A 15,341-nucleotide genomic window follows, 5' to 3' on the forward strand; every position below is an offset into this window, starting at 1 on the left:
AGGATGAACATACACGCACCCTTAGCAGTTAAGGTAAAGTGCACAGCTGTTACAAGGAGAACGTCATTGACGGAAGTGACGTTGAGGAAAGGGGAATAGGAGGAGGAAAGGAAGTGCGGGCATTCCTATGTTATACATCAATAAAGAAGGAAGTTAACCTCCACGCTGGTGTCCGTGTGTTTAATTAAAGCGGCCTTGCCCGCTAACAACAGCTCATTTCCAATAAACTTGAGGCACAACTTTCAATCACGTATTTCAGTGCCTACAGAATTTACTTTGAAATGACTCAATACAGAAATAACAATCAGGAAAACATCCCGCACTGTGTGCATCGTGAACGTTCCTCTGGTAATAAATACTTTTGGCAACATTGGCAGTTTTATGTATGTATGTTCTTGTATGACATTTCTTTTAATGAGTCTTTTTATTCATGCACACTGCCGATCCCTCTTCTCAGGGGGTGGCTCCGCAACTTGCATCAGATGGGGCTTAGGATTGAGTCTGATTGCGGCTCTGATTGCGTTGGTGCCTCAGGATTCACTGGATGGCGAATGTCTAGTTTCTCAGAATTGTTGTGATGCCCTGGCAGGGTATAGATGGGGTGGGCACTGTTCTGCCCCCCAGGTCTGAGCCTGGCGGGTGGGACGGCACCTGCCCGCAGAGTCATGCTGTGCCAGTCCGGTCACAACGGTGCCGATAGGCTTACTGGCACCGTTGTTACCGGACCGGCATAGTTAGAACATGTCTCTATGTGTTCAGGTAGACCTATTTTGGACTGATTTGGGTCCCCGTTTGTGTCTTATAATACACGTACCCTTAAATTGGTTCCTTGCACTGAATTACTGTTAAAACAAGCACTGTCAAAGCAAACCGTTTTAGCTTTTGTGTAGGTATTCTCTAGACATTGCCATCATATGCACTTACACAACGTCTATCCCATGTCTACACAAAAGCCCAAACTGTTGTAGTTGCCAGTCCGCGTTTTGCCCACTGCTCCTTGTGTCTTGAGGGCCAGTTCCTGTGCTTGACTGCAGCTGAGCGTGTGCTTGTATTCTCTCTGCTGTCCTCTGAAGCACTGCTCTAGCTGACAACACAGATTACGCTTTCTGACCTAGTGAGCTTTTCATTTAAGCGACTATTTTAAACATTATCAAAGTTGGCAGCTCCAAGAATCCTGTCCTTGTGTGCCCTCGTGGGGAATGCCAGGGAGACAGTAACTGCAAAAGAACTGGCTGAATCTTACCTCATGCTCTTTCATGTGTGTGTACACGACTCTGCTCCCACTGCACACCCTGCACACCCTGCAGCTCCTGTTCCCAAATGAGTAACGTAAAAATCATGTGCAAAACAATCATAAGCATGCATGTTACATCACTCATTATTTTGATATATTTGTATAGTGAAGACGTAGGACGGATAGCCATGTACAATCCCGCCTCTCTTTCCCCCTCCACCATACAAATGCTCTAGCATTTATGCCATCTTTACGTTTTCACGCTGGTATGACTGCTGTGGATTCCTATGGAATCTGCCTGCTTTTTACACCAGCAAAAAGGAGGTGGAATGCATTGTAAACGCTGCCCGCCATGAGGAAATGTAAGGCGTTGTTTACTCCATTTGCACTGTGGAGTGCAAAAGGAGAGGCTTGAAGCTGATTTCGCCTCTGCTTTACACCTCCCTTGTGCAGACCACAGTGCCAATGGTGAAAACTGAGTGGACAGGACCAGTTTGCACCTTACCGGAAAATCAGCGCCCCACCCCATGTTTTAGTCTGTATGATGACTTGCTTCCTGAGTCTTTGTTCTTAAAAAGTACTGGTTCTAGGTTTCTGAGCAGGGTGTCCTTCTGGGTTTTTTTCCACCCATGGCCCTCTCCCGCGCCAGTACTCTCTGATTACTCCCCTAGAGAGACCCGTGGCCCTTACTACGAACCCCTCAAAATGACCCTTGAGGATGGGTATACACCTGATTTTATCTCTACTCAGCATCTCCCTTTGGCATTCTGAAGAAAACCTATTCCGCATCCAGTAATGTAGAATGTGTCAACGATATATGGTTTATTAAGCTGCGAGGAACGTCCCCGTCCCCACCCACTTTCCTGTATCTTTTGCTAGAACCCGCGAAACTTTGTTTCGGTCGAAAAGGTCGTAAAGAAAATCCAAATGCACATTTGTTGTGCATACAGCCGCTCCCCTAGTTCGGTATTATGGGCTGTTGGGGTTGCGGAGGTGTACCCCGCATGCATTAAATGCACAACGGGGTACAAACAACCACATTCCCAAAAGCTTGAGTTACAAAATGCGAGCAAGTGGCGGGCTTCGCGATTTTGAAACTCGCGCTTCTGGGATTTGGGTTTTCCACGTAGGCCTGCAAGACTTAGGTGGGATTGCTGCAGGAAAGCCGGCTCGTGAGCCGCTTCATTGCCACCAACAGTCCTTTGATTAGAATCAAACCGGTGAATGGAAGGCACTGTATTGCAATATCGATTACAGATTTTCTCCAATGTATCTTTTGATTTTTCAACAAACAGAAAAGGCATTCAAACGACCAAACATAGACATCCTGCCAGCTAGACGTTTTCCATGTCTAGTGTAACAAGAAACAGCATTTGAGCCTTTTATGCAAGGGCCAGTCCCAAATGTAGAAGTGACTTGTTTTACCTACCGTACACTGTTATTATAATAAGCACCGCAGATCTAGGGATGGACGAGCTCCTCTGTTTTTCTGCAAAAAAAGGAAATACTTCAATATATACATTTGGATGCATTATACGTTGGCACTAATATACAAAAGTGCCAGTTTGAATTCCACTCTGGGAAAACATTAACACCCAGCTACGGTCAACATACAAGAACAACTATGATACAAACAAGTGAGAAGGATACGGTGTGGACACCACCCATACACTGTAACCTCCCCCACCACCCAATTCCTAACACCATCTTCATTTTTGATTTCAGATTCTGGAGAGAGCCATGCAACCCATCATCCAGCCACCAGACCTTCATCAAACCAATCTGCTGCTGCTGTTCTCTGTGCCAGCAACTAAGCGAATACAGTGACTATCACTGTCGGGTGGCACCTCACCAAATATGTTCAAAGTCCAAGATCCACTGCTCTCCGGTGAGCACCACTACCACAACGCCCGACTGAGACATTGCCATAGCCACACCAGCTGGGTGTTTCACTAAACTCCCTGCACTAACATTCTCAAATTCTACACTCAAACACACAATACACATAGCAACTATGCCACTCACAAACAGCCAAGGAATAGCCCTCCAAGCTCACATCAAACAACAGAATGCTACACCCATACAATCAATGTGCTTATCACAGTCCCAGGCAATGCATAGTAGCACCACGGGCAGACAAGCCTCCCCTCTGGATACAAATGCCTCTATGCTCTCAACGCAAGACACATAGAAAGAAAGCGGTGCGCTTAGCTCAAGGTACTTATGGTCTGCATGCGTCAATACAACAATAAAGCTCCCTCACATTTTCCTCTCCCTACCCACTCACCTTACCCACCTCGCTCCATCTTCTCCAAGAGAACGCCCGGAAACCATGCAAAGGGAAGGGGTGTACAGTGTAAATCCCAGGACCATGACATCAAATAATGTAACTGTAAAACAGTCCATGGTCCTCTGCCAGAATGTCTGTGCCTCTCAGCTCTCGGTCAGATAATGTAATGATGCTGTTGAGGCTTTACGCCACAAATCACACATTGACATCAACCGGTTGGGCTTACACTGATTGATTTGCCTACCTGAAGACAATTCAAGTAAACCCTGATCACCAAACTTGTGTATGTCACCTTCTACGCACAAACAAGGGGGTGTCCTGGGAGTGTCTCTACTACCGGCCTATATCCCGGGTTAGAGTCTCGACCAGAGTCTTTAGCTCACCATCCTTTCACAGAGGAGAAATTGCCACTACATATCAGTCTTTGTCCTGCCCAAGGGCAGTCCAGCACCGAAATGCCAGGCAATTCTCCTCTGAACAAGAGTACCAACAGCAACCCCAGACACGTGTTTTGGCCTGGTTGGGCCTCGTCAGTGAGGTGGAGCTGTGCCTCTCTAAGAACAGTGAGCAAGGGTTCCATGTCTGGATTACCCTAGTAATTTATGGCACCTTCTACGCCATTCATCAAAGTTCATATTCAAAAGATGCATACATATTACATAGTCGCCCTTTTTCACATGCATTACATTCTTAAATATATTTTTAGACGTTTGAATTTACTGCCCAAGCAGCTCTAGGAACTCAACTTGACAATACTTATTATAGCAAGATGCCACAAATGGTAAAATGCAAGCCAGTTAAATCACTCAACCAGAACGACCACTACATAGTTATGATGATGAACTGAAGGTCAGGAAAACTAAATTCAGAGCGGATAAACGGGTAGCCTTAAAATTGCCTAGTGAAATAAGAATGCTTCCCTCGCTCGCATAAAGACCGGATATAAGAATTGGCTATGAGCAAAACGCGGCTCCCTTTATCAAAAAGATGGCACAAAGATGTTAAATACATTACAATCCAAGAATATAGCCAAAACTTCAGCTATTTTGAATCGAATGACCCAAGGCAATCAAGGGGTAATTCAAGCCAATGGTGTCACTGAAGGTAAGTGGGTTAAACACTTCTATGATCTTCATGCGCCTCCACTTAATTGTGTGAGCCTTGACACTCTTTCGCTTCCGACCCAATTCCACCTATCCTTTGATCTTCTGGACATATCGTTATGTATACAATCTATTAGTCGGTTTAGAGCCTGAGGCCCAGATGGCCTTCCGAACTATTTGTTTAAACAACATCCGACCATTGGGGCCAAGATTCTCTTTAACATCTTTACGTTAGTGAATCACTCCCAAACAATTCCATTGACATGGGGACACTCACTCACTGTCCCTATATATAAAAAAGGGGATCGGCAAATGCCAAATAGCTACAGACCAATTGCATTGTTAGATGCGCCTGGCAAAACCTTCTCCAGAATTCTTCTAAAAAAATTTAATCGCTGGGCTTTGAACAACCAATTGTTGGACCCCTTTCAAGCTGGATTTGTGTCAGGAATAGGCACCATTCTGAATATCATGGTTCTCAATTTGATTAAATCAAATATACAACACAAAATCAATCTCTATATATTGCATTTGTAGATTTCAAGGTGGCATTTGATTCCATCGATAGGTTTTGACTTTATCAGAAACTAAGAGACTAGAACTGCCCCTCACCCTTACTAGCTCTGATCATGCTATTGCATACGAACATTTCTATGCCGGTCAGGCTAGCTTTGGACGGAACTCTTTCAGATTCGATTCAAACAAAAAGAGGCCTAAAGCAAGGATGTATTTTGCCATCAACTTCATTTAACATGTTCATCCTTGATATAAGACACAGATTCTTACAAACAATGAGCGATGCCCCAAAATTAGTCAGCCAACCCATTAGTTATCTTCTGTATGCAGACAAGTTGATCCTCTTGTCACAGACCCCCTTTGGATTACAGAATATGCTGAACACCTTAGAGCAATATGTCTGTAAGAACAATCTTACCATAAACATAGCTAAGACTCAAATTTTGGTCTGTAAAAACAATATAAACACCAATATCAATCGATTTCAGTGGCATCTAGGAAGTGAAACACTCGAAAGACTCCTGTCACACAAATACTTTGGAGTAACGGTAACAAAGACCCATAAAGATCATGAATAAGAACTGAATATTCAATGTAAATTACAAGCCTTAATAGCTCAAGCCAAAATTCTAATTTATAGGTTTGCTAAATACTCTTATAAACATATTGTCATGTTCTTCAAACAAAAAGCAATCCCTTTGCTATCATATGGCTCCGTAGTGAGTCTACCAAAAAATCGCAAGTACTGGGATTTGCTTGAGTCCAAGTGTTTGGAAAAAGGTATTACAACTACCAAATAGCACCCCGCGAGCTGTAATTCGATTTGAACTAGGGTTGGTATCGCTGTATTCACAAGTTCAATTGAAAAGGTGTGCCTTGTTGAGAAAATGCTTGGTAAGCTTATTATTAACAAACATTTTGGGAATATTAGCATGTTATTTGCTTTTAGCAAAAGACAACTTTCCAAGTATATGGTTCTGACACACCTTGAATACTCTGGCGGACGCCAACATTACCCTTGAAACAATAAAACATAATCCCAATCGAGCCAAAATCAAATTCTTTCAATACGATTGGATCATCACATTAGACAACTGTAAGACTTTGAAAGACTTTGACATCAATCTCTTTGGACATGAAAAAGTTGGAATTCTAGCGGATTATCTATAAAAATGTGTATCGCCTTATATACGTAAACAATATCTACGTTTCAGACTCAATTTATGGCATACACAAGATATATCAGCGAGACAGCGACAAATCCCAGAAGATCAAAATTATTGTCGATGGTGTAGCGACAAATCACAAAAAGAAACGCTGCAGCATTGCATGATAGCTTGCACAAATCTTGTAGCTAAGCGTAAACATTATTTTGGGGGACTCACTTTTTCACTAATTCCAATGAACCAAACACAAGCATGGCAATGGCTATTTACTATTCACAACCTATCAGTTCGAATTGCTTTTATACACTATCTCGATGAGATATTTAAAATGGAAAGTAAGTGCCTTGATATGTGGAAGGGATAAGAAAATGCAGTATCTATCACAAGTGTGGCCGAAAGGCAAAGCCAGTCGATATTTTGGTCTGCAGAGATTACTCTTGATAATAGTAACATCTTTGGTTAGCACTCTAATAAGTCAATCTGTAAATGTTATTTGAAATGTAAATAATGTAATTTAACATGAAATGTAATGATGTAAATCAGTGTATACACAATGAAATGGAACTGTCAGCACATGCAATATAGAGATACAAATGTATCCTATACCTTTAGATAATGCTTCTAGCATTGGTGGAGTTTTGATTTTACACTGATTCAAGTGAAGTTGTAAATATTGTTTAAAATATAAATGTTGAAATTAAGTGTGAAATGTAAATGATGAAATAAAGTATGATTATAAAATATCTTGATTTCTACTTTTGAATGGTTGAATATTTGAACCAACCAATAATAAAAAAGAAAACACTGCCCATTTCTAACATGTTAGTAAAATAATGACAATTGAGCTAATTGTCAAAACCCATACATGTCCAAAAGAGCTACAGGGGAATTTGAACTGTATCCTTTGAAATCTCACATTTCCGGTGATCTACTTCATGTGCAATCAACACACGATTAATCACTTGGAATAACAGCAACTACCAATACATGGAGATAAGACAGAATAGTACCTGAACAACCCAGTCCCTGGATCCTGAAATTACAATGCCCTGATATCCCCTGAAATATTATAGACAAGGAATTAGAAACTATCCTGAGTAATGTAAATAACAAGGGGAAAAAGGTACTGAAAGTCTTACCCTAGGAAGTCAAAGTTCCCTTGTACTCCAGGATGCAGAACACAACGAAATGCAAAATAATAAACGGGGAATATTAGTTGGGTAACTAGTCCCGGGCGGAACGAGGGACGCACTAGATCCGGGTGGGTGCACAACTGCAAGGCGTCCTCAAAGTGCACTTATAGGGCGGAACCAGGTAGAATCCATAACAACAAATGTCCTTTAAAAGTGGAGCCAAATGGAAGGTTACACAGGCGAGAAGGTAACAGAATCAGCAGACAGGCAGTTCTTACCACAATCCTCAAGTCGGTACACGTGCAAGCAAGAAGGTAACAGAATCAGCAGGCAGGCAGTCCTTACAACAATCCTCAAGTCGGTACACAGGCGAGCAAGAAGGTAACAAACAGCAGACAGGCAGTCCTTAGTTCAAAAGAGGGTTCGGTACATGGGAGCACGGAATGAAGGAGAAGGAAACAGTATTCCGTTGAGCAGACTGGAAACTGAACAGAGGAGCTTCAGGAACAAGGCGATAAAGACGGAACTTAAACGCCGGCTGTAACATTCAAACAGAAGCAGCGTCCTCTGGGCTGCAGCCGCTTAAATCAATGAGGAGGTGGAGCCAAGTGAGGGGAGGCACACGTGATGTTATGGACTACGAATTCCCTTAGGTTTCATGGGAATCGTAGTTTGAAACCGTCTGGCTGGTGCAGTAGTCGTTAGCCTCCATGGCATTCTCCACTTCATCAAGAATGGCGCTGCAGAATGCCGAACAGAACAGTGAAGCGCAATAGTTTTGCCAGATGTCCTTTTCCGCTGTCGGCCCTGAGGTAAGTATGAAGCACGGGGTCGTAGTGTGGAACGGCGCCGAGGTGTGACACAAAAAGTCTAACAACAAACTACTAAGGCATGCTGTGTGTCTTTCCAACATCCCCCTTTTCTAGAGCAACCGGTCAGACAAGACTACAAAATGTCAGTTTCCATCCCCCTAATTCCCAGAACTGACTGCTAAGCTGGAAGGTTCCCTCTGCTGTATGTGGTTACCCCGCCCTACTACTCACACCGGTCTTCCAAATGACATTCCTATGACTCCATTTTGAAAACAGACTAGCTCCAAGGTTCTCCACTGCCCTCACTGGGACCAGACTACAAAACAGCACCACCAGATTTCCCAGACTGCACTGGCAAACTGTATAGCCTGCAGGGTAAAAGTTAAGGAAACTTTGCAGTCTCGGAAATAGAATAGCTAATAGTAAAATAAAAATAATTTGAGATCCCCTGGACCGATGACTTGGCAAATGTTACCGGCAATGCAAACCCCCATATTTGTTGAAATATTATATCTATTGTTATATGTTGTTATTTGGCATGATTCATATTTTACCAAAATTCTGGTGCCAATTCATAAGAAAGGCTCCATAAGAGATCTGGGTCATTATTGGTCGACTGCACTTCTGGAGGTCACTAGTAAGATCTTTGCACCATAGGTATTAAAAGATCTGCAAAGAGTCCACCAGGGGGCGCATGGATGAGTCAAGCCTAGCCATGTAGCTCCAACGACCTTGGACGTAAAGGGGTTCTGAGCCCCCCCTTAGACCCACATCTATGGTGACCCTTCGACATGCACCCCCTTAGTAGGCACTGGGGTGTCCTGTGGCGAAAAGTGGAGGCGATTTGGCCGCTTGGGACGCAGGGAGCGTCTCTAAGATTCATTGCGCAGGCGAGGCATTTAGCACGGTGACTTGTAGGGGGCTTCTGAGAGCCGAGGCCCGTGGCCGTGTTTTCCGTGCCGGAGAGGCTGTGTCTGGCGGCACACGGAGGATCGAGTGGTGCCCGCAGTGCAGGCAAGGCTCCACATCCTCGTATGGGACTCTGACTGCCTGCAACGTGTGTTGAGCTCCGGTGCCTGCTTGTTTACGGTGGTGCTTGATGGTGGCAGTGTCCCGGGTCTGCCCCTTCCCCAGGACCCGGTGCTGCATACAGGTCCAATCCCAGACCCCTGACCCCAACCTCTGGGGAGAGACTGGAGCAGGTCATCTGGTTGAGAGAGGCTTCTGTGGCAGACCTTTATGAGAACAATTCCCTAATCAATGTGTCTGCGAGGCAGAGGGGGAAGAGGACCTTTTGGAGGTTTCATCGCAAGTCAGTAGGAGGCGGAGGGAGCAAGCCCGGACACTGCAGGGTGGGGACACCCAAGCAACTGGGCGATCCCCACCACTGGGTTGAGAAGGATCCCTCCTCTGCATATATAAATTGCCCATATTGTGTCTGCCAGTCTGATTCTGGGGACCAGTAATAGTCTTGGGGTCTGTGAGCCACTGTCCGTAGCTGGCATTCCCCAGTTTGAACGCCCGAGTGTCTGGTTGCCCCATCACAGTATTGATTTTTACCTTCAAATGAAGCCTGCCCTGGTGGGGTGGATTTTGCTGGAGGAGGGGTGTCGCAGGTGATCCCTCACCTCCTTGCTTGTGTACTGTGTCCGATTGTGTTCCCAGGGAGGGCACTTAAGGGTGCTACCCGGTGGGATTCAGAACACGTGAGTGGAGCAAAATATCCTTTGACACTGATGTCTAGCAAGGAATCAATAAAGCAGTTCCAATACGCCAGTCGTCCTGCTCCTGGAGCTGCTGTGGTGGACCCCCCTGCCGCGGAAATGGCAGACAATGCTAATTCCACCATGAAGGATATAGCAGCATTATTAGAAGAGAAAATGGGAATCGGCTCGGACATTGTTCATAGAATAGGCACCCTGGACAAGCAAGTGGATACCCTTGATGACAGAGTTCAGGGCCTCGAGAATAATCAGTCGGCAGTCGATGTGATGGAGACCCAAATGGATGCGAGGCTATCGTAAGTGGAAAGGCGTGAAGAGGAGCTGGCCCTAAATATTTATGATTTTTAAAACCGAGAGAAGCCTAACAACCTATTTTTGGGATTTCCAGAAAAGGAGGGGAAAACAGAGACAGACATAATAAGGGCCAAAAATCTCGAGATCAAGTCCTTGTTTGGGGATGACTCCACCAATGAACCTACCATAGACAGAGGGCATCAGGCCCGAGATGTATTTTAGGCCACTTCCATTGCTACGCTGAGAAAGAAAAGATTCTGGAAAGAGTGAGGAAAGTGGATTTCACTGAATATAACAATGCGCGCATTACAATCTTTCAGGACCTTCTTAATTCACTCCGGCGAGGAGGAGAAAGTGCATTCCCCTAAATCAATGGCTCAGGGACATGGGAGTTTGTTATCGTTGGGGATTCCCATTCTCCATCGCCTTTGAATATGAAGGATGTAAATATAAGCTGGTGACAGAAGACGACATACAGAGGGTGAAAGGGGTGCTCATGGGGCCTACCAAGAGCACTCCTCGTAACCTGGAGCGGGCCCCAGTGTGGCCTTCGAGTGGAGGCAGAACTGATGGCAATAGACAGATACCTGGGTCTCAGAAGTTTAAGACGCTTAACATACCTCTGAAGGGGAGGGGGCATTCTGACCTAGATCCATGAATCTGTCCTTGCTGTTGTTTGGGGGTTACTAAGTTCAGTTATGAGCCTTAGGGTCTTGAGGGGATGAGTGGGACGGATTGATGTTTGGGTCCCTTATTAGAGGGAGAAAGGGGGATGTGGAGCAGTGGACGAGATGGGGATGACAATTATGGAGACGGGTTGGGCAGGGGGCATTTGAGACATTGGAGATTTTGGGGAGATTTATGACGAGAAGGGGGTGGGGCATGCGGACAATGGAGAAGACACACGGGTGTGGTGGGGGCTCAAAAGTGGTGCATGTGTGATTTATTAGTCTGGTGGTCTAGGTAATACCGGTGCTCCAGTCCGATGGCATCTATGCTTTTCAAGCTGGGCTGGATGCCAGGGGGAAGAGGGAGGGGGAATTTATGTGGTTTTGGGTTTGAGAAATATGGTTCATATGCTGATTTTGTGATTGGCTCCCTAAATGTTAGAGGAGCCAAATCCCCTACATTGATCCTCAGGGAATTGCGCTGGTCAAGTTGGATATTCTTCTACTCCAAGAAAGTCATTGGGTCACTGGGAAGGAGCCAACTCTTAGAGCAAGTGTGATTGGTAACGTTTTCAGTGCCTTGACCACAACGAAAAAGAGATGGGTAGCTATAGTGGTTTCTGTCAGGACGGGATGGAGCAGGCATGACACGTTGGCTGACCCTGAAGGTCGCTCCATTTTTATTAAAGCGAAAAAATTCAGGGGAGGCCGGTAACAGTGGGCTCAGTCTACTTTCCCAATTTCGGTCAAGTGGCCTTCCGGGGGAACCCTAAGGCGAAAAGCAAGCTGTTTGTGGAGTGCCCACTGCTGGTGGGGGAGGGTTTCAATGTGGTTTTGGACTCGCTGATGGACAGAAAGAGTGTGGGGAGGGGCCCTCCATTCAGCACAATGAGGGGGAATCGTGTGAATTTCATGCGATTAATGTAGAGCTGGGGCTCACCGACTCGTTGCAGGAGGGGGGCTGGGAGGACCCACCATTCACAATTTTCTCACAGGTACATTAGTCGTTTTCCAGGATTGATATTATTTTGGTCTATGAGTCAACGAAGGGGCGGGTCACAGCTTCCGAGGTGATCACAGTTCTGTGGTCAGACCATGACCTGGTCCAAATAGTGATGGGGCTAGGGCTTGGGTCTGGACGCAGAGGGATATGGATGTGCAATGACATTTTGTTAAATGATAGGGAGTTGTCACAGATCCTACTAACAGAAATGAAGGGATATTTTGAGTTCAACGATACTGGTGAAGTGGGACTGCAGTCGCAGTAGGATGGATTTAAGGCATCAATAAGGGGGTGCTGGTTAGATTGGGTTCGCAAAAAGAAAGAGTGAGATTTAGCAGGAAGTAACTCTGAGAGAGAGAGTAGCTGCTCTTCAACCCGTGGGTGGTGGACACATGATAATGTCACCCAGTATAGCGAAAAGGCTAATAAATCTCAAATCGCATCTCAAATGCCTTCGAGTCCAGAATACAGACAAGAAATTGATGTTGTTAAAACAGAAATATCATGAAAAGGGGGACAAGGCATATAGGATTCTGGCATGGCGGCTTCGTGAAAAATTGAAAAGTAAGATGGTGTCCTTGTTAAAATCGCAAGATGGTATGCCCATGTACAACAGTGATAATATAGGCGCAGAGTTCAGGTGATATTATGAGGTCATGTACTCGGCGGAATATGGAGCAGAGGGATCTCTGGTGGATTCTTTCCTAGATAGTCTACCTATCCCTGGGATTTCTAGAGATGTGGCGGAAATAATGGAGGCGCCGGTGACCTCGGAGGAGGTCATCCACGTAATTAAAAACATGAAAAGTGATACGTCCAGGGGGAACATGGGTTCTTGGTGAAATTCTACAAAATCTTTCGGTCAGTCTTAGCCCCTCACCTGGTGAAAGTCTTAAATGCAATATTACGGTATGGGGACTTCCCACATTCAATGATTAACACAATTATAGTGGTCATACACAAGAAGGGCAGTGATCATGTGCGTCTTTCAGACCTATTTCTCTATTAAATACCAATTTCAGGAATTTGAGCAAGGTTTTGTGTAATCAATTGGAATCCGTGCTGCCGTCACTTTTACATGAGGACCATGTGGGGTTCATTAAGGGAAGACAGGTCAGTGATAATATTATGAAAAACATCAACTTAATTCACTATGCACAGTCCTATGAATTAGATGCCTGTATAGTATATCTGGGTTCGGAAAAGGCCTTTGACAGGGTCTATATGACTATGGTCTTGGAAAAGATGGGGCTTGTCCCTAACTTTCATTCATGGATATCTGTTCTATATAAAGCACTGAAGGCTCGGGTCATGGTGAATGGGACTTTGTCGCACTCCTTTACTTTGTCGATAGGAATGAGGCAGGGATACCCCTGTCCCCACTCCTATACACCCTGACATTGGAACTGTTGGCGATCTGCATTAGAGCTAACCAGAGAATTAAAGGTATTACCTGTGGAGAGGTGGACTTTAAGTTGTCCCTTTTTGCGGATGACATCTTGGGGTAATTTACCCACATCCACAACTCCCTCCCAGAGTTATTGAAACAGATCTCAGCCTTCGGGCACTTCTCGGGTCTTAAGATCAATGTAGACAAATTCTGCCTCATGCTGGCTTGAGCAGAGATCCAGCACCGGAACTTTGGAGACAATATACAGGCTATGAAAATTGAAAGAACAGGGATTACTTACATGGGTGTCCATCTACCAAGAGACTTAGGGACTCTGGCACACAGACATTTCTACCTATTACTTGAGCAGGTTAAATCAGACTTACAGTGATGGGATCTGTTTGTCCTATTGTGGTATGGTACTTCCAACCTGGAGGCAAAAGGGGAGTCCGGGAATGATCCCAGGGACACCAGGAAGAAGGATGAAAGGGGGTGCCGTGCTACACCCCTAACCCAAAGATGGAAGGGGAGGCCGGAGTGCCCACTCCCTAATGAAGGAAATTGAGCCGGACAAAGTGCAGATTGGAAAATCACATCACATTGCTGGCTGAGTAATACATGCAGCATTTTCACTGAAACTGGCACCCATCAAAAGGTGGTGCACTGTGACAGTTCAGACCCACTTTTCAGCATAAAAACGAATAGCAGATAATTAAAAGTGTATTTTATTAATGACTGAAAGAAACAGCCCTATACTTTCAGCTGTCATCTTTAAGAAAAATGATGTTCTGTGAAAAGAAAGAAGAAACCCATCATTGCAAAAGCAAAGTGAACCCTAACCAGTAAAGCACACAGTATGTCAAAGAATAAAGGCTGATGTTAGAAAATGCAATATGTGAGTTCCTTCCAAGCACAGGCAATCGGTGGGTCTCAGGGCAGAATTCGCAAATGGCTTCCCCCACTGCAAGCCTGCTTCTTGCATCCTAACTATTTACAACTGCAATAAAATGTGGCCTGTCTGACGGGTGTTGAAAACAAAGTTTCCCCAGACCTGCTGTCTCTGAAGTCTCAGTTGTGTGGAGGCCAAATGTCCTAGTCAGTGCGTGACTGGAATGTGGAAGGGGCCAAAGACAAGGGAAGCTGAAACTCTGAAAGAAATACTAGAAAGTAGTAGGTATTCAGAAAGAAACTGTGGTCACTACAGATAACAGGACAGGATGCCAGATGTCAGCAGGGCCTTGTGACATTACAGGGCCGGCCTAGCTCATTTTCTGAAGTGGGGGAATTCGGTGTAGCTGAGGCCTCACAAGCATTTAGGACCGGCAACCTGCTAACTTCAAACAACAAAGAGGCTGATAAAAACACAGCATGTGAAGCTCTGGTCACATGCTGGCCAGGAATGTCAAATGTCCTGGAGGAGGGCGAGTTCATATTTGCAGACATATCAAGGTTCCCCATTAGTTTAAAGGGACTATCGCAATTGTTGCATTTCTCAGCAACCACATGTTGTAGTACATACATGTATGTTTCATGTTTTAGATTAAATCAAGGTGATATGTTGTAATCAACTATGTCCCCCTGATTTAGGGAAATGGAATGGCAAGCTAAAATGTGATTCTGGCTGCTCTGAACATGTTCCGAATTTAAGAGTTGGCAAACTGGTGGATGGAAAAAATAGGCATTTGGAGTGTAAAGTGCATGTTCAAAACTATTATGCTTTTTGTAAATACAGCAGAAAATTGCCAAATGCTCGTGCAACATAATGCAGACCCGGTTGTCATTTTAGTTTATTCCCCATGATTAGCTGAATCGGAAAATATATACGTTATGGCAGTTACTAGTAAATCACAAAGTTTTGCCATTTAACTATACTTTTGCCATAAGTTGACATGAAAACAAACGGGGATTTCAAGTGGGTGTGACATATTTCTGCTTTACACTCCTAAACAAATACTGAGAGAGAGGCTGGACTTGAAGGTAGAGAGAAAGGTAACTGTCCAATCCTGTT

General features: G+C 44.7%; 1 protein-coding gene across 1 annotated transcript in view; it reads right to left on the minus strand.

Annotated features, from left to right (window-relative positions):
* Nucleotides 1-15,341, minus strand: part of ZBTB20 (zinc finger and BTB domain containing 20) — a 3,989,371-nt gene that overhangs the window by 1,995,644 nt on the left and 1,978,386 nt on the right. The window contains exon 6 of the mRNA XM_069635901.1: nucleotides 2,664-2,723. The gene's annotated coding sequence lies outside the window, so the exon portion shown is untranslated. The remainder of the gene's footprint in view (nucleotides 1-2,663; nucleotides 2,724-15,341) is intronic.

The sequence above is a fragment of the Ambystoma mexicanum genome, chromosome 7p, assembly GCF_040938575.1.
Source record: "Ambystoma mexicanum isolate Mex_15411 chromosome 7p, UKY_AmexF1_1, whole genome shotgun sequence".
NCBI classification, from domain to species: domain Eukaryota; kingdom Metazoa; phylum Chordata; class Amphibia; order Caudata; family Ambystomatidae; genus Ambystoma; species Ambystoma mexicanum.